A 20,410-nucleotide genomic window follows, 5' to 3' on the forward strand; every position below is an offset into this window, starting at 1 on the left:
CGCTCTACCATTTAATGATGATCTTTGTGCTACGATGCTTTTGGGAAACTTGGCACATATCTATCCAAAACAGCGCCATCTTCTAATGGCATATTAAAGTCACAGTCAGCCATTTTTAATTCAGGTCATATTTTGTCCATCCATCATCCATAGCCACTTATCCTGTGCAGGGTTGCGGGCAAGCTGGAGTCTATCCCAGCTGACTATGGGCGAGAGGCGGGGTACACCCTGGACAAGTCGCCAGGTCATCACAGGGCTGACACATAGACACAAACAACCATTCACACTCACGTTCACACCTACGGTCAATTTAGAGCCACCAGTTAACCTAACCTGCATGTCTTTGGACTGTGAAGGAAACCCACACAGACACATGGAGAACATGCAAAACCTCCACACAGAAAGGCCCCCGTTGGCCACTAGGCTCGAACCCAGAACCTTCTTGCTGTGAGGTGACAGTGCTAATCATTACACCACCGTGCCGCCAGTCATCTCATCTCATTATCTCTAGCCGCTTTATCCTGTTCTACAGGGTCGCAGGCAAGCTGGAGCCTATCCCAGCTGACTACGGGCGAAAGGCGGGGTACACCCTGGACAAGTCACCAGGTCATCACAGGGCTGACACATAGACACAGACAACCATTCACACTCACATTCACACCTACAGTCAATTTAGAGTCACCAGTTAGCCTAACCTGCATGTCTTTGGACTGTGGGGGAAACCGGAGCACCCGAAGGAAACCCACGCGGACACGGGGAGAACATGCAAACTCCACATAGAAAGGCCCTCACCGGCCCCGGGGCTCGAACCCGGACCTTCTTGCTGTGAGGCGACAGTGCTAACCATTACACCACCGTGCCGCCAGTCATGTTTTGTAATATTTGCAAATTTCTCTTCATATCCTGGCACCTGTTTAAAAATCTTTTCAGAGGAGAAACTCTGTGTTCTGGAGATGGCCGACGAATGAGGGGGAAAAACAAATGGTGGACTACCAACATCCAACCAATCAGAATAAAGAGTCATGTATTATTTTGTTAAATCAGTCATCTGTGCCTCTTCCACTCACGTTCAGACATTCTCACCTAGCGTGAATAAAGGGCTGTATTTTGAATTTCTAGCATATTCCAAAATCGCTGAATAACAGTAGTCATGCTTGATTAACTAAAGGTATGCTGCCAGTGTATAAAAACTACTTTTGAGAAATGCAGGCTGGTTTTAAGGCAGCCGTTATCTATTGACTCACCGCATGATTCATGGTTTACAAAATCTGTTTGCAATTAGAGCGCAGGAAGCCGCGCGTGCTGCAGAACGAGGGCCCTCGCTACACTGTAATTCAACTAATTGACCCGAAAATGACAGTGAAGAGCCCTTGAAACGTGGCCTTTTCATTTGCACCAAAGACAAACAGCCTAATTTTAGCTCATTTCAAACCATGTTTGAACTCTTGTCATGTGTGTACCAGTAGTATAATTACCATGATGGTCGTAGAAGCCTGTAGTTTCAAGAAAACATAGTGATGACATGAAGTAGGATACAAATAAACCTGATTTTAGACCTTCTGAGGGAAGATGCACGAATGCACAAAATTCAAAGTGTAAATGAGGATACAACATGAAAACTGAACTGTATATCAAATCTGTTGCCGGTTGAGAGTACGCTGTGCACGTTTTGGCTGCCGCTTCTCACCGGAGCATTTCATTTTTCTTTTTTTTCCCCTTTTGTTTTTCTTGTGCTTGTGTAGTTTGATATTTGATTTTTGTTTGAGTGTTTTGTCCACCGGTTGTGGTGTAGCTCCGGACCCAGTTTTGGTGTCGGTTCCCTTCAGGCCTTGGTGCACCATGGGTGGTGTCTGTGCTCTTTGCTATGGACTGCAGTGAACCCGTTGCTCTTTTTAACATCGGGGTTGTCCAGCACTCTGTGCAGCGGCGCTTTTGTTCTTGGTGCAGTGTTCTGAGCGATGTTGCCCAATGGCGTCGCAGTGGCTGTGCAGGCAGTGTGGGATTTATCTTTCTGCGCCTGCTGGGACTGTGTTAACTACGCCATTGGAATTACATCCTGAGCCTCTTTTGGTGAACTTTTTTTTTCCTTCCCTCAATTGTAAAGCGACCTTGGGTGTGAGAAAGGCACTATATAAATTGAACTGATTATTAATAAATCGTTTCACATCAGATTGAACAAATGTCCATTCAATTTAACTTGTATAGTGCTTTTAATAATATACAATGCGTTCCATGACTCTGGATGTAGATTTAGATCTTTAATGAGCAAACCAGAGACAACATTGACAAGAAAAACGTCCTGAGAAGAAGAACAGGACAAGAAGCAGGGTGACCTGGATAGTGAGGTTATTTAACAGTTATTCCACGAAATCGAGTTGTACATGAGTTGATAGCCGACGAGGCGTGTAGCACCGAGTTGTCTATAAGCCATGTACAATGAGATTGAGTGGAATAACTGTTTTATTCTATCCACATTCACTGGATTTTCAGAAACAGGACATTTTTATTTTTACTTTTTGCAAATTCAGTAGATAAAAACTTTATACAAAATGGCCAACAGAATTATTTCCATTTAGAATGGAAACAAACCGGCGAAATGACAGTAGCAATTTGTGGAAAATGCGATAATAATTCTTAAAAATAAAAAAAGATACGTTCTTAACATCAAATACTTTTATTTCATATTTTGTTTCTTTTTTTGTATTTTTTAGGGTTTTGTTTTCAAGTAGAGTTTTTATTTCGTCCTTGGTTGGTTCAGCAACACGCTCCTCCATTTTGTTTTTCTCTACTCATGGTATATGAGCTGATATCCTAGTAGTAGAGTAGCCAATCAGAGCGTGTGATTGCTCATATCCAGTGAATGTGGATAGAATAAAAATCATTGCTCTTCTATCACTGTACACTATGGTATAACGTCAAACAATGTGTTAATGATGTTCAATATGTCCAGAGCATAGTCTTTATGATTACAGCAGCAGGTTATAGGTTTCCATGTGAGATTATCCCCTGAAGCAGGGGTGATTGATGGAGAAGATGCAGTGTGATTAGTGTGTGAAACCATCCACAGCAATCTCATTCTCATCTCATCTCATTATCTCTAGCCGCTTTATCCTGTTCTACAGGGTCGCAGGCAAGCTGGAGCCTATCCCAGCTGACTACGGGCGAAAGGCGGGGTACACCCTGGACAAGTCGCCAGGTCATCACAGGGCTGACACATAGACACAGACAACCATTCACACTCACATTCACACCTACGGTCAATTTAGAGTCACCAGTTAACCTAACCTGCATGTCTTTGGACTGTGGGGGAAACCGGAGCACCCGGAGGAAACCCACGCGGACACGGGGAGAACATGCAAACTCCGCACAGAAAGGCCCTCGCCGGCCACAGGGCTCGAACTTTGTCGGCCTTAATTTCTCTCTGGGTCTCTGTTCAGTGAATCTGAATAGTGACAACCGTTCAATCCCTCTTCTTTTATGAGAACATCTTATCTGTATTTATTTCCCAAATATCCTGAAGGCCTCTTTGCATTACTGGGATATGGGCTGATGCTATGTGTTCGTTACGGGAATGTTGATGTCGAAACCTGTGTTTTAATCTACAGTTTTTCTCGTCTTTGGCCATATTTTAGCCTTTTCTTGGATTAAGTGCAATACTAACACTGTGATATGACTGGTGCAGATGTGTTGGATGGTCGAAGTGTCTCATGTGCTTTATCCTGCTTGTATGGTCATGCCAGAGTCCGACATGTTTTACTCACTGAGAAATAGTTTCCCTATGGCGGAAATAAAGTATCTATCTATCTATCTATCTATCTATCTATCTATCTATCTATCTATCTATCTATCTATCTAACTAACTAACTAACTAACTAACTAACTAACTAATTTATATTTAACCAAGTAATGAGTAGATTGCTTGATTAATGATTTCCTAAAATTATTTTATTTTTATTGATACTGTACGCCTGTTCTGTATCCTCCATGAGCTCATATTCACACATCAATATCTATCCTTAAACAAGAACAGAATTTTCACTTGAAACCATTTTTATTTCCCACAAAGACAACGAACTAACTAAAAAAGCATTGCAGATATTTACTTTTATAAGAATGCATGAAATTCCCTTTCAGCCAAAGTGGATCCATGTGATGGCAAGTATTTGTTGACTTGATCAGAGTCACTATGAGTAACTGTTATAGTGTGTAGACAAACACTAGAGGATCTGATTACATGACAAATGTTCACGTTAATCAGGACAGTTGATGTAAATGTTGTAAAAACTTTGCAGCTATTCATTTTGGCTTAATCTATAATCTCGTCTGAAAAAAACGTTTATGATTTTATGTTACGGCTAAAACGTTATCGTCCTGTTGCTTATTCCTTTACACTTGTACAAAACAGACCTAACAGCAAGACCAGTGTTTCCTCATGTACTCCCCAGAGCAAAATTAAACCCAATGACCTTGTCCTGAAGAGAAAAAACTCCTCTTCCAGAAAGCATGGTCCATTTCTTACAAAAAGATTTTTAAAAAAGGACTCACTTCACACAGTGCTGTGTGAATAGTGAGCAAATGGGACTTCGAGCTGTCACTACCTTATAATTATATTATAATCGAAAATTACTATAAATACGCAGGCAATTATCAGAAATTGCGCGCTCTGATTGGTTGAGAAATTCGGACTATTTCTCGATAATCACCTCGAACGACTCAGCAAAATGGCTGCCAATCAGTTTGTCACCATAAGTCCCTTGGACATTTGATAACTTTATAAGCCCTAACTCACTGGTTTACAATGACTCTACCCGCCAAAAGAGTCAACTTCATGTTCCTCTCTTCAGAACATCTTTAGCCCAATCCAGTGTACAATATAAATGCGTTAATGTATGGAATAGTCTTGATTCCTCAATCAGACCTGCCACATCATTTGTTGGCTTTAAATATCTCATCTCATCTCATTATCTCTAGCCGCTTTATCCTGTCCTACAGGGTCGCAGGCAAACTGGAGCCTATCCCAGCTGACCTACGGGTGAAAGGCGGGGTACACCCTGGACAAGTTGCCAGGTCATCACAGGGCTGACACATAGACACAGACAACCATTCATACTCACATTCACACCTACGGTCAATTTAGAGTCACCAGTTAACCTAACCTGCATGTCTTTGGACTGTGGGGGAAACCGGAGCACCCGGAGGAAACCCACACGGACACGGGGAGAACATGCAAACTCCACACAGAAAGGCCCTCGCCGGCCACGGGGCTCGAACCCGGACCTTCTTGCTGTGAGGCGGCAGTGCTAACCACTACACCACCGTGCCGCCGGCTTTAAATGTGTCTTAAAAAACTATCTGCTGTACTGCCCAAGTACCTATTAATTTAATTATTTACTCAGATATTATGTTTAATTAGTAATGTTTACTCTTTAACTTTACTGCTTGTAAACTTATTGTTTTTAATATTGTGATATATATATATATATATATATATATATATATATATATATATGGGTGGCACGGTGGTGTAGTGGTTAGCGCTGTCGCCTCACAGCAAGAAGGTCCTGGGTTCGAGCCCCGGGGCCGGCGAGGGCCTTTCTGTGCGGAGTTTGCATGTTCTCCCCGTGTCCGCGTGGGTTTCCTCTGGGTGCTCCGGTTTCCCCCACAGTCCAAAGACATGCAGGTTAGGTTAACTGGTGACTCTAAATTGACCGTAGGTGTGAGTGTGAATGGTTGTCTGTGTCTATGTGTCAGCCCTGTGATGACCTGGCGACTTGTCCAGGGTGTACCCCGCCTTTCGCCCGTAGTCAGCTGGGATAGGCTCCAGCTTGCCTGCGACCCTGTAGAAGGATAAAGTGGCTAGAGATAAGGAGATTTTATATATATATATATATATATATATATATGAGTGATTCCACGCTTATGGGTACTGAAATGGGGACATGAACTTATTTTTAAAAATTCACCTAAAACCATTTCTTTTTTTTACCATCAGGTCACAAAACATGTAATCTTTAATGAATGATATGTTAAAAGATAACTTTAATTTTCTGAGATGTAATAAAAACATATTTATATGCCAAAGTCAGAACGTAACAGAAGTGTTGTGGACATATATATTCTCAATTTTAACAATGTAGAATTACTTTTTGAAACATAGGAAGGTGATGTTTTAGCAAATATAATTAATAAACATGTGTAGTAGAATAAACATACACATTCTTTCAATAAGATTAACATGGTATATAGCTAGATTGTAATTAATTTGTAACAGACACGAGATGGACGATCGTAACAGAAGTAATGTAACAGACATCATTTTGGAACTCATAGGCTTGACTTTGGCATATAAATATGTTTTTATTACATCTCAGAAAATTATTATTAATATTATTATTAATTAATATTATTAAGTTATCTTTTAACATATCATTCATTAAAGATTACATGTTTTGTGACCTGATGGTAAAAAAAGAAATGGTTTTAGGTGAATAAGTTCATGTCCCTATTTCAGTACCCATAAGCGTGGAATCACTCCTATATATATATATATATATATATATATATATATATATATATATATATATATATATATATATATATATATATATATATATGGGGGAGGGCTAATTATAAGCCATTTAGGTTTCCTCCCTTCTCCCAGCATGTACTTTGTACCTTTACTTGTATTGTTGTTGTTGTTTTTTTTACTATATGCGAATAAATAAATAAATAAATAAAGTGAGGAACAATTACAAATGATGAAAGAAACTGCTGTTCCTAAAATTATTAAAGATGCTACAACGTTTGGTCTAAAACTATTCAAAGGTAAGGTGGAATTGAGATTTATTTTATTGAGTTCAAAACAAAGTATTTTATGAGTCGGCATAGATAAGTGACACAAGTCTGCACCGTGCCAGTATTACATTTGCATGCTGCTTTTGAAATTTGAAATAAATTATTTTTAATATGATTTTTTTTAAATCTACCTATCTATCTATTTTATTATTATTTTTAAATAACCTGTGTATTTATACTAAAACACTTATCCACCTCAGGCTCATTGAAGATCGGTGATTATGATACATACGGGCTACTTTTTCCATGGAATAAAAACATGTATTCTATTCCCTTCTCGCGGGTTTATTGATGGCATGCAATATTGTTATCATATCGCTTATCCTCCATGTATTATGCCCCTCTCCCCAATGGAGAATGAGCGTGCAATACTGTTATAATATTCCACGTTGTCAAGGCAACACGACGCTACACAATGGAGCTCATGCGAAGATCCAATGACAGTTATTTCTTTGTTGGTGGGGAGAGAGAGAAGATGAGGCTAATTCAGTTCTCGGTTTAAGCACTAAATAAATAAACTGAAAACTCAAACTAAAGATGCGCTGAACACCTGAAAGGCGACCAAAATTTCGTTATATATTCTTTACACATATTTACAAGAGAAAAACATACCAACGGACACTGAAAAACTGGAAAAGAGACACTTCGGAGATGTAAAACGTCCGTGCTAGCGAATAACTGTGACAGTTTGTACACAAACATGGCCGGGAGGTTTGCTTCATTAAACGCGAAAGATTTAAAATGAAAGACGCGCTGAATACCCAAAAGGCTACCAAAACTTCCCTGGATATTCTTCACACATATTTAGAAGAGAAAAACATACCAACAGACATCAAAAAACTGGAAAAGAGAGTAATAGTGGAAATATTGTCAAAGTTCTACTTGGAGGTGAGGAAACGTGATAGGGATTTTTACAAGAGGACTTCACTCAGCAAAGCCATTTTGTTTTGAACAACTGCAATGTAACAATTAACTACGACCAAAAGTAACTTTGAACCTGGATATAGCTTGTATATAAGTTGGGTTGTTGTTCAGGCTTTTTGGACTTGTACCATTTTTATTGTTAGAACTTTGACTTTGTACAGTACATTGGATTGACAGAACATTGAATTACATTCAATCAGAATCAGCATTCAATATTGGTAAGTTACTGCCCTGTTCTTAACTTTTTGTAAAATCTATAATTGTTCCATCAAATGTATAATAATAATAATAATAATAATAATAATAATAATAATAATAATAATAATAATAATAATATTGGATGGCTTTTTTCATGGTATATCAGATATATTCCATTCAGCTACTCATCTTTGACTCATTCAATATCATGCTTGGTGAATGGAATATATCTGATAGACCACTCAACACCAGCCAATATTATTTAAATAATTGTTAATTATAACCATGTAATATATAATGTACAGGATCTAATATAAATGCAATATTATTACAAATATTCCACAGACATTATTTCTGTCTTGCTATATACTGACTGTATTTTTCCTTTTTGCTGAACAGAAAAATAAGACTGGAATTACGTAATATCGATACTGATCTTGATGACTAAACCATTTCAATCTACATGCTGAAGATGTATTATAGTTACTGGAGTTATGTCAGAGTCATAGTTATGGATCAGCAACTTAAGTCCAAAAGTTACTCCTGTATCTAAGCTCGGAAAGGTCTCTGTATTCAGACTCAACTTACACAAGCACTTACGTTGAATTTCTGAGCTTTCATCAATTCAAATCATTCAGACTATTACACACACACACATACTGTGTGGGTCATAACTTTGTGGTTGCCAGATTTTTCATGCCTGGAATGTGTGTGTGTGTGGTTTTTTTTAATATAGTCTAAATTACCAGCTTTAAATACAAGCACCTTTCTGTGTACTTTAAAGGGACAATACAATTAATAACTTAATAATATCATATTTGTGTATTTATGGATATTTCATTGGGGGTTTTTTTTGAGTGTATTTACAGCATAAATGACCTGGCGACTTGTCCAGGGTGTACCCCGCCTCTCGCCCATAGTCAGCTGGGATGGGCTCCAGATAAGCGGTTACGGATAATGGATGGATGGATGGATGGATGGATAGATAGATCTCCAGCATAAAACATGAACTTCAGGGTGACAAATGGTGCAAGGTCCAAGGACAGAATCATCTATAACTGAGTCTAATAGTGTATGTTTTAGTTTTAAAATATATCACTTATGCTTCATTGAAGTGCTACAGAGAACCAGTCAAAAGCCAATCCGAATTCACCTGGCAGTGAGAAGCTTGAGATGGTACGGGCATGGTGTCCGCACGAACAACTCACGCCTACCAAAGTATCTACTAGAGTGGACGCCAAGGCATGGTCATCACTCAGGTGGAGTGCAGCACAGCAACTCACCTGACAGAAGTGTGTTGAGGAGAACTTGGAGTTAGTGACTGGCTACATCAACATCTGGCACGAGCAAGGCAAAGTGATGGCTATGGGCAAGAGAACTTTGGAGGGCCATTTTGCAGAATGTGACCAGTTTCGATGGTGGGCAGCCATGTCCAAGATGATGGATGAGAGCTTCTCAAGTACAAGTACATTTATGCCTGGTGTCGACACTACTCCAGAGTTTTCAAACGCCAAGAACAGAGACATTCAAAAACAATGATGCAGACACGCACGTTCACTTCCTGATTGGGTCTCATCAGTCAAAACGTATCCTTCCTGGATTCATAACACCTCTGTCATGTGACTCTGTTCCAGAAGAAAAGGGTTAGGTGCCTTGCTCAGGGACACTTCAGCCATTCCTGTTGATCCAGGGAATCAAACCAGCAACCTTTTGGTTCCAAAGCCACTTCTCTAACCATTAGACCATGGCTTCCCAAGACATTTGGAAATAATGACACATGTCCACTTCCTGATGGGTCTCATCAGTCACGACATATCCTTCCCTGATTCATAACACCTCTGTCATGTGACCCTTTTCCAGAAGAAAACAAGCAGCATCAGTTGTTTATCCCAGCACGCGCATGCCCAGTGTACATGAATGGTCATGTGATGTGCGTTTTCAGGTGTCTTAGCATGGATGGAGATTATTTCCGAAACAGAGCTAAAATGCACATCTGGACGGAGATTGTTTGCATTTTAAAACGCCATTTTAAAACTAAAACACATCTGTTTTAGGCAAACTAATTAACCCATATAATAATTCTGTATTTATGTCTCAAGTCTGAATACAGATGTGCATTAAAAAGGCCCAACATCTGGGATAAGAGTGAAACAGCTGGTGTAGGCCCTAAATCACTTTAAGGATTTAGGTGTAGGCTCTAGATCCCTATTTAACATTTTCTGCTAAACCTGCTAAATGGCATAAGCAGCGACTGGTAATGCTTAAATATTGTCAAGCATGTGGGCCTCATTTACAGCGAAACACCATTCTGAAGCAGAAACATACACAGCGTCTGCTCGATTATTGAAGCTAAGCTTGTTAAAGCTGGGTGGAGGATCAGACAAACCTGATATTTTCTTCAACATGCTGCTATTTATACACACCAAACAGCTTGTTGTTAAGACAGGGACTGTGTCTCTGTTCTCCGAATGCAGCTAAATGAATTCCAAATGGATTTGTCAGATGGAGAGCAATGGGAGAAGGAAATGAAAAATGGGAACCTCAGCTGTTTTGAATCTCAGATCCAAATTACAGATTATACCAGACAGCTCTGATTTTCACTCATTCCAGACGGAGCTCTCGCCCAAGAGGCCTGCATTCCGAATCGAAAATGACATGTCAACGATCCCAAATGATCACACATTACCATCGTTCAGTGGGATACTTTCAGAGTTCGACTAAAGTATCTTCTGCAGCTTGAAGGATCTGGAGCGATAAAGTGAATGATGCAAAACAGTGGAAAAGTACTAGGAAAATGTTTGATGCTTGCTATACTAACTTTAGATACACAACAATAAAATGTCAAGTACTGTACAGTGGTGCTTGAAAGTTTGTGAACCCTTTAGAATTTTCTATATTTCTGCATAAATATGACCAAAAACATCAGATTTTCACACAAATCCTAAAAGTAGATAAAGAGAACCCAGTTAAACAAATGAGACAAAAATATTATACTTGAACATTTATTTATTGAGGAAAATGATCCAATATTACATGTCTGTGAGTGGCAAAAGTATGTGAACCTTTGCTTTCGGTATCTGGTGTGACCCACTTGTACAGCAATAACTGCAACTAAACGTTTGCGGTAACTGTTGATCAGTCCTGCACACTGGCTTGGAGGAATTTTAGCCCATTCCTCCGTACAGAACAGCTTCAACTCTGGGATGTTGGTGGGTTTCCTCACATGAACTGCTCGCTTCAGGTCCTTCCACAACATTTTGATTAGATTAAGGTCAGGACTTTGACTTGGCCATTCCAAAACATTAACTTTATTCTTCTTTAACCATTCTTTGGTAGAACGACTTGTGTGCTTAGGGTCGTTGTCTTGCTGCATGACCCACCTTCTCTTGAGATTCAGTTCATGGACAGATGTCCTGACATTTTCCTTTAGAATTCGCTGGTATAATTCAGAATTCATTGTTCCATCAATGATGGCAAGCCGTCCTGGCCCAGATGCAGCAAAACAGGCCCAAACTATGATGCTACCACCACCATGTTTCACAGATGGGATAAGATGCTGGAATGCAGTGTTTTCCTTTCTCCAAACATAACGCTTCTCATTTAAACCAGAAAGTTCTATTTTGGTCTCATCCGTCCACAAAACATTTTTCCAATAGCCTTCTGGCTTGTCCATGTGATCTTTAGCAAACTGTAGACGAGCAGCAATGTTCTTTTTGGAAGAAAGAACACTGGCTTTCTCAGTGGCTTTCTCCTTGCAACCCTGCCATGCACACCATTGTTGTTCAGTGTTCTCCTGATGGTGGACTCATGAACATTAACATTAGCCAATGTGAGAGAGGCCTTCAGTTGCTTAGAAGTTACCCTGGGGTCCTTTGTGACCTCGCCGACTATTACACACCTTGCTCTTGGAGTGATCTTTGTTGATCGACCACTCCTGGGGAGGGTAACAGTGGTCTTGAATTACCTCCACTTGTACACAATCTGTCTGACTGTGGATTGGTGGAGTCCAAACTCTTTAGAGATGGTTTTGTAACCTTTTCCAGCCTGATGAGCATCAACAACGCTTTTTCTGAGGTCCTCAGAAATCTCCTTTGTTCGTGCCATGATACACTTCCACAAACATGTGTTGTGAAGATCAGACTTTGATAGATCCCTGTTCTTTAACCTTCATCCTACCAAGTGGGGTCCATCTGGACCCCGCACCTATATGTTTGTTTGCCATTTTAAAAATATGTGACATACTGCCTCACCGTTTTATGAATTTGTCGGAATTTATGTCTTAATTAAAACACTAAAGCACCGGAAGATCAGCTTTTTGCATTGTGAAGGTATAATTAATTTGTTACTGGGGTCCAACCGGACCCCAGAGTAAAGTTTATCTGTCTTTCATTTTATAATTGAATAGCACACTGAAAGTTAACTTCTTTTATTTCTTTTATGTTCCATAATGAAACTACCAAGGCATTCCTTCTTGGGGTCCGTGTGGACCCCACTGCTGCAATAAGCGCAGGCTGCAAAACAAAAGCCCTAAATTATTTTACAATTACTTTTTTGTTTTAAATTCTGTAAGAAAAGACCTAAGCTGTAATCCAGAATGTTTTACAGCTGCATGAGCTGCAAAAATCATGTATATAATGCCAATTTTTTTTGTGGCGCTATAATTTGCTACATGTATGCTAGTTATTGCAATATTATTGCAATGTTATTGCATTTATAATACATCATTGATATTCAGCCATAGTGGATTTTGTTCTTCAATAAAGTTATGTCTGTTTGCTGCATTGAATTGGTTCTTACTGCATTGATTTCAAGGTATTCCCTCCTGGGGTCCATACGGACCCCGCCTGGTAGTTTGTGTATGTAAAATTGGCTGGTAGGATGAAGGTTAAGTGTGTTCTTTATGCCTTGGGCCCTTTAGTGTATTGCTGTTATTAATACAAGATGTTCTGAACAAAACTTATCTGGTGATTTTGTCTTTATAAGCTTTAATTTTAAAGAAAAGTATTGGGGTCCAAACGGACCCCAGATGGTAAGATTAAGGTGTAAAATAGCATGGTAGGATGAGGGTTAAATAAAACAGGGTGCCCACTCACACCTGATAGTCATCCCACTGATTGAAAACACCCGACTCTAATTTCACCTTCAAATTAACTGCTAATCCTAGAGGTTCACATACTTTTGCCACTCACAGATATGTGATATTGGATCATTTTCCTCAATAAATAAATGACCAAGGATAATATTTTTGTCTCATTTGTTTAACTGGGTTCTCTTTATCTACTTTTAGGACTTGTGTAAAAATCTGATGATGTTTTAGGTCATATTTATGCAGAAATATAGAAAATTCTAAAGGGTTCACAAACTTTCCAGCACCACTGTAGCTGAAAGTGCTTTGGTTGTCGTGCATGTAGAGACTTGAATTGAGGTAGATAACCCAATCTTCTGTGATAGTTTTAGAAAAGGCCATGGAAATCTTTTGCTAGTAGTCAGTTCATGAACCATGTCGAATCCAAGCAAGAGTGCTCTGAAAACCATGAGATAGACTTGGATCGTCTTGGCTTTGTGTAATAAGTTGGATAGTGAGAGTTGGTTGTTTGAAACACACACCTGAAAAAAGATGATGCATTCTGTAAAAAGAAAACATGTAATACATATACAACTACCATATTTAGGGGTCCAGTAGTTAGTGTTTCTTCTTCTTAGTTAATGGATGTCTGGAACCATTCACTCTTTTTTTTTTTTAATTTGGAATAAGGATTTGACACAGTCCCAATTTTTAAAACTATATTTTTAACAATTCACCAGTAATGAGCTAAGAAAACCGATGATGGCAAAGACAGATACGAGCCTGTATTTCAGCGATAGTTCGTGTCAGGATGCAAGTTTAAGACCATGCCCTAAAGGTGAAATGTAAAAGCTGTGTCATTCATTGCAATACTAGGTGGCGCTATAATTAAAGGATAAATTGAATAATGTTAATAATTAATAATGGTTTGATATCAGAGTTTCCACAAATATGGCTCTTCACCTGATATGAAAGCTAAATATACATACTCTACTCATATTAAAAATACTAAATACTAATTGTTAAACTTATAAGACTACATATAAAAGATGTAAGAAAATTTCCTAGCCTGAAATACAAAAAAAACCCAAAACACAACCCTTTATTTATAATACTAAATATCAGCAATATATGAGAAATAAGTCAAATTTGAGACTTGAACAGTACTAGGATACTAATAGAGGAAAAGTTATCTGAGACAAAGTGAAGGAATTAAACGATATGATTACCTAATTGATAAACAAAAAGTGTAAATGTAACAGTGAGAGTATAACGAGGGGGAAAAATGAACTGTGTAGCAATAAACAAATTATTATTATTATTATTATTATTATTATTATTATTATTAATAATAATAATAATGAAAGCACTAAGATACTAATGGGAATTAAACTGATAAAGTTAAACTAGATTACTAATTGTTATTGCTATTCAGGCGGCACAGTGGTGTAGTAGTTAGCACAGTCACCTCACAGCAAGAAGGTTCTGGGTTTGAGCCCAGCGGCCGACGGGGGCCTTTCTGTGTAGAGTTTGCATGTTGTCCATGTGGGTTTCCCCCACAGTCCAAAGACATGTGGTTAGGTTAACTTTGAGTAAGGCATGTGTGTGCATTGCTTCAGATGGGTTCAGATGGGTTTCAGATGGGTTCAGAGTGTCCATGTGATGAATAAAGTTGTTGTCCTTCTTCTTTGCGCAACGGTTTCTAATGATTTCATAGGTTTCTCAAGAGAGAGTCCGATCATCTACACACTACTGTAAATGTTGAAATGTTCATGATGGTGACTCTCCGTCACAAACGCAGTTTAACCTGGAATCTGATTTGATATTTTCAATTCTCCTACCCTTATCAAAAAGAAGTATACTTCAAGTTCATTTTATTAAGTTTACTTAACCTCCTAGGGCTTAGCGGTCACATGCGTGGACAGCACTTTATGGAAATTCGGAACAAGAATCCACATATGTGGACATACTTTTTCTCTAAAAGTACATCTTATCAAAAGATGATGCTTAGTTTTTATTCTAATCAGGTTCTAATAAGCCCAAATAGCAAAGAGAAATAAAAAATGCATGTAAAAAAACAGCTTGGGCCTTAGGAGGTTAAGTAAAGTTAAAGTATATTTCCTGAAGTATACTTTGATGTACCAAGTATACTGATATCAATGTACTTACAGTATACTTGTAAGTAAACTAATCTAATACTTCTTGGGACTAAATTGGCCCACTTTTAGTTTATAAAAAGTATACTTTAAGCCTAAGAGAAGTAAACTCTGCGGATACAACTAGTATTTTTTATTTTGTATTGCAAGTATACCACAAGTAAACTTATATACTACTAGTTTACTAGTTCTATACTTGTAGTCCACTCTTTAGTTTACAAAAGCATACTTCATAGTGTATGAGTTTACTTGTTTTATACTTCTAGTCCACTTTTTAGTTTACTAAAGTATACTTTGTAGTATACGGGAAATATACTATTGGTTTACTCGTTACACACTTCTAGTCCACTTTTTAGTTTATAAAAGTATACTTTATAGCATATTGGACAGATAATATTAGTTACTGGTTATATACATCTAGTCCACTATTTAGTTTTGAAGTATACTGCAATTACCCTTCTAGGTATACTATTAGTGTTCTAGCCCTAACCCTTACCTCATGCACACTACCAGTAGACAACTTAAGTGTTTTGTACCTTAAGGTACATCCATCCATCCATTATCTATAGCTGCTTATCCTGTTCTACAGGGTCGCAGGCAAGCTGGAGCCTATCCCAGCTGACTACGGGCGAAAGGCGGGATACATCCTGGACAAGTCACCAGGTCATCACAGGGCTGACACATAGACACAGACAACCATTCACACTCACACCTACGGTCAATTTAGAGCCACCAATTAGTCTAACCTGCATGTCTTTGGACTGTGGGGGAAACCGGAGCACCTGGAGGAAACCCACACAGACATGGGGAGAACATGCAAACTCTGCACAGAAAGGCCCTCGCCGGTCACGGGGCTCGAACCCGGACCTTCTTGCTGTGAGGCGACAGCGCTAACCACTACACCACCGTGCTGCCCTATGTATAACTTTATTAAGTATATCTCTGATCAGTAAATAAAAAGTAAACTGAAAGCGTACTCTCTTATTTTTAGTTTCAAAGAAGTATACTAGAAGCACACTTGAATAATCTTCTTTTTTGTAAACGTACACAGCATGCAGTTTGATATATGGAACATAATCTTTTAAAATAGGGTTCTTAAAAAGGTCTTTTTACACTTATGTGTGCTTCATGTCCTACAAGTGCATTACAGACCTGACCTAAGAGTGTAAACTGCAAACTTTTCCAAAATAATATGGGCTTAAATAGAAATAGGCCTAATGGTTAGAGAAGCAGCTTTGGGACCAAAAGGTGGCCGGTTCAATTCCCTGGACCAGCTGGAATGGCTGAAGTGCCCTTGAGCGAGACAGCGAACCCCCAACTGCTCCCCAGGCTGCTCTGGGTATGTTGTATGTCAGTCTGGATAAGAGGGTCTGCTAAATGCCATTAATGTAATGTAAATAGTCTCTGAAATAAACATAATCACAGCAAGAAGTGTGTTTTAGGATGACATTTCGGACCAAAATGTTTTAATTAACTAATGAGTTAATATGATTTTGAATAAAAATTTGCAAAGGAATTGTAATTACGGCGTTATCTTCAAATAATTATATTTACTGTCTTTGTTGAACCTTATCAAGCATGACAAACATAGTATCTGATCTGTAAACTCTATAAATAAACTTGACTTGATCTGAGGACCTGATTTTCAAATGTAATTTGTACAAAAACAAGTAAAAACAGAAGCTCCTCGAAATCTATCGTTCCTATTTTCACCAAGACATCTCTGAAAGTGCTCTGGATCAGGAGCGCAATGAAGAAATACTCTGAAAAATGCCCTGAGAATAGCGTCGAAAAACTGGAAAGGCTGGCGCAAATTAATGAATTCTGAATTCTCCAGTTCCTTTGTGGATGACATCAGTGACGGACTAAGACGCTCGAACGGTCCATAAAGAAACGCAACCAACGCAAAAGGATGCAGTTCAATACATACTTGAAAAGATCAAATATTCCGAAAGAAGGGTTCCATATTTGCTAAGTTTGCATCGCTTCAGGATGCAGTGTGGCTCGAGGACGAGTTTGCTCTGTTATCCACTATTTTAGCCTGCCATGCAATCAGCACTTCGTCCAGAGAATCGGCTCAGCACGAAGGAAAGACACAAAGAAAATCAAAGCATGAAAAAAATAAATAACGCACACACACAATGAAAAATCTCAGCGTCATGGATATACAAGAAGAAAAAAAAACACCTACAGTTCCTTCTTTGTTGTCCTAAATCACATACAGGTGAGAGTCCGATTTCGAGCAAGAAAAATAAACATCTCAAAGTTTTTTCAAGACTTAAGACAAACTTACTATTTGAACCCTGCTTCTTTTAAACCATTTGTCCAGTGAGATGTTAAATCCAACCAGTGAGAACGTAAAATCCAGGCTGTTCCTTCCTTTCTCTCTATCTTCACTTAGACCTCATATCCAGGCACACTGAGCTGATGTAAGACAACTCTGGAGGAAGGAGAGAGAGAGAGAGAGAGAGAGAGAGAGAGAGAGAGAGAGAGGAAAACTAACATTCTGAGGATTCCTGGGTACACGCCAAAGTCCCAGAATTCCTTATGCCATACAGAAGGTTTCAATTAAGTCAGACTCCAGTGGCCAATCAAAGAAGTTTTTACTTTTTTCATTTTCTTGAATGTATTTTTGATGGTTTAAGCAAATACTGAAAAGATCATAACTCTCAAGGAGAGCTGTAAATATTTTTTTTCCAGTTTCATCTAACTGTTAGCAGTCACCGCTGGTCTGTGGAAACTTAGCAGGACTTCTACTTAAACAGGAGATGGGTTTAGTGCAAGAAAAAAAAATTAAACAAACAAACATCAATATCTAGGGCGGCACGGTGGTGTAGTGGTTAGCGCTGTCGCCTCACAGCAAGAAGGTCTGGGTTCGAGCCCTGTGGCCGGCGAGGGCGTTTCTGTGCGGAGTTTGCATGTTCTCCCCGTGTCCGCGTGGGTTTCCTCCGGGTGCTCCGGTTTCCCCCACAGTCCAAAGACATGCGGGTTAGGTTAACTGGTGACTCTAAATTGACCGTAGGTGTGAATGTGAGTGTGAATGGTTGTCTGTGTCTATGTGTCAGCCCTGTGATGACCTGGCGACTTGTCCAGGGTGTACCCCGCCTTTCACCCATAGTCAGCTGGGATAGGCTCCAGCTTGCCTGTAACCCTGTAGAAGGATAAAGCGTCTAGAGATGATGAGATGAGACATCAATATCTGCTTTTCGTTCATATATTACAATTGAATACCTTGGCCACAATTATTAGGAACACCCATCCACCTGATGTTCTGTTTTCTGCAGTTCTCTAATCAGCCAATCTCTCGACAGCAGCACAATGCATCAAATCATGCAGATACACATCAACAGAGGTGGACAGTAACGAAGTACATTTACTTCAGTACTGTACTTACACTACCGTTCAAAAGTTTGGGGTCACTGAAATGTCCTTATTTTTGAAAGAAAAGCACTGTTCTTTTCAATGAAGATCACTTTAAACTAATCAGAAATCCACTCTATACATTGCTAATGTGGTAAATGACTATTCTAGCTGCAAATGTCTGGTTTTTGGTGCAATATCTCCATAGGTGTATAGAGGCCCATTTCCAGCAACTCTCACTCCAGTGTTCTAATGGTACAATGTGTTTGCTCATTGCCTCAGAAGGCTAATGGATGATTAGAAAACCCTTGTACAATCATGTTAGCACAGCTGAAAACAGTTGAGCTCTTTAGAGAAGCTATAAAACTGACCTTCCTTTGAGCAGATTGAGTTTCTGGAGCATCACATTTGTGGGGTCAATTAAATGCTCAAAATGGCCAGAAAAATGTCTTGACTATATTTTCTATTCATTTTACAACTTATGGTGGTAAATAAAAGTGTGACTTTTCATGGAAAACACAAAATTGTCTGGGTGACCCCAAACTTTTGAACGGTAGATCCAGGTTCGAGTCCCGTGGCTGACGAGGGCCTTTCTGTGCGGAGTTTGTGTGTTGTCTGTGTGGGTTTCCCCCAAAGACATAAAGGTTAGGTTAACAGGTGACTCTAAATTGAGTGTGAATGGTTGTCTGTGTCTATGTGTCAGCCCTGTGATGACCTGGCGACTTGTCCAGGGTGTACCCCGCCTTTCGCTCGTAGTCAGCTGGGATAGGCTCCAGCTTGCCTGTGACCCTGTAGAACAGGATAAAGCGGCTAGAGATAATGAGATGAGACATTTGAAAGACAAATATTGTATTTTTTACTCCACTACATTTCTGTCAAGGTCCTCGTTACTATGAAGCAGCTTTGAAAGTGGACGTTCTTTTCTTTTCTTTTCTTTTCTTTTCTTTTCTTTTCTTTTCTAAAACGTGGTTGGTTTTTTCGCAGGTGACACTGAGACACTGAGATCAGTAATCACTAGGGTCACGTCACGTCCATAGACTGGATAAAATCAAGATCAGTGATTTCTCAGCAGCGTTATTTAACACTATCAGTTGATGGCTGAATGGAAGGAGGTGGTTTTTCTGGGGAATGCACACACTCATGGCTTTACCTAGAACCCACGTTTTGGTTTTCTGAAAGGATTAAAAATTTGTTTCGTTTTAAATGTTTGCTTTGTTTGCTGAAAACGAACCACATCACGGCCTACAAAAACTCACCGTCCAACCTGCGGGAGCATATTGAGGAATATAAACGTTTTATTCCAAGAGAAAGCTTGCAGTGAAGTTGTCTGTGCTTTTAGAACTAGCGATAACATTGTAATAGCTATGCAGTCTGGTTAGTCAAATGACTTTCTATGGATTTGCTCACCAGGTTGCCATCGCCTTGTCCACAGCTAACGTTAACGCATAGCTAGTTAACTTGGACACTGTTAGTTAGCATGTAAAAATGGAGTTACGCTAACATGAATAATGCTAACTTATCTGAAGTGCTTTCAGAAATATGTTTTAGCATAATCTTGCCAAATAAACAGAATGTAGAAATCTTTCTTTTCTAGTAGCGTTAGCTACCCAATATGATTCTGAGTTTGAAAAGAGTTTGCTAGCATGTCAGGTGGAGCTTCACTGACTAGCTAGCTTAACGTTAAACCACCATGATGCAATAATTTACAAATCTCAAAAACTGATATTGTATTCACAATAGAACATAGACAACATATCAAATGTCGAAAGCGAGACATTTTGAAATTTCATGCCAAATATTGGCTCATTTGAAATTTCATGACAGCAACACATCTCAAAAAAGTTGGGACAGG

At 39.1% G+C, this 20,410-nt stretch overlaps 1 protein-coding gene across 2 annotated transcripts in view; it reads right to left on the reverse strand.

The window, feature by feature from the left end:
* The window catches only part of ddr2a (discoidin domain receptor tyrosine kinase 2a), a 136,924-nt gene extending 119,292 nt beyond the window's left edge, over positions 1-17,632 (reverse strand). For both annotated transcript variants that reach the window (XM_060920027.1, XM_060920026.1), the window contains exon 1: positions 17,492-17,632. The gene's annotated coding sequence lies outside the window, so the exon portion shown is untranslated. The remainder of the gene's footprint in view (positions 1-17,491) is intronic.
* Between the last annotated feature and the right edge of the window lie 2,778 nt (positions 17,633-20,410).

This window comes from Neoarius graeffei, chromosome 4 (genome assembly GCF_027579695.1).
Source record: "Neoarius graeffei isolate fNeoGra1 chromosome 4, fNeoGra1.pri, whole genome shotgun sequence".
NCBI lineage: Eukaryota > Metazoa > Chordata > Actinopteri > Siluriformes > Ariidae > Neoarius > Neoarius graeffei.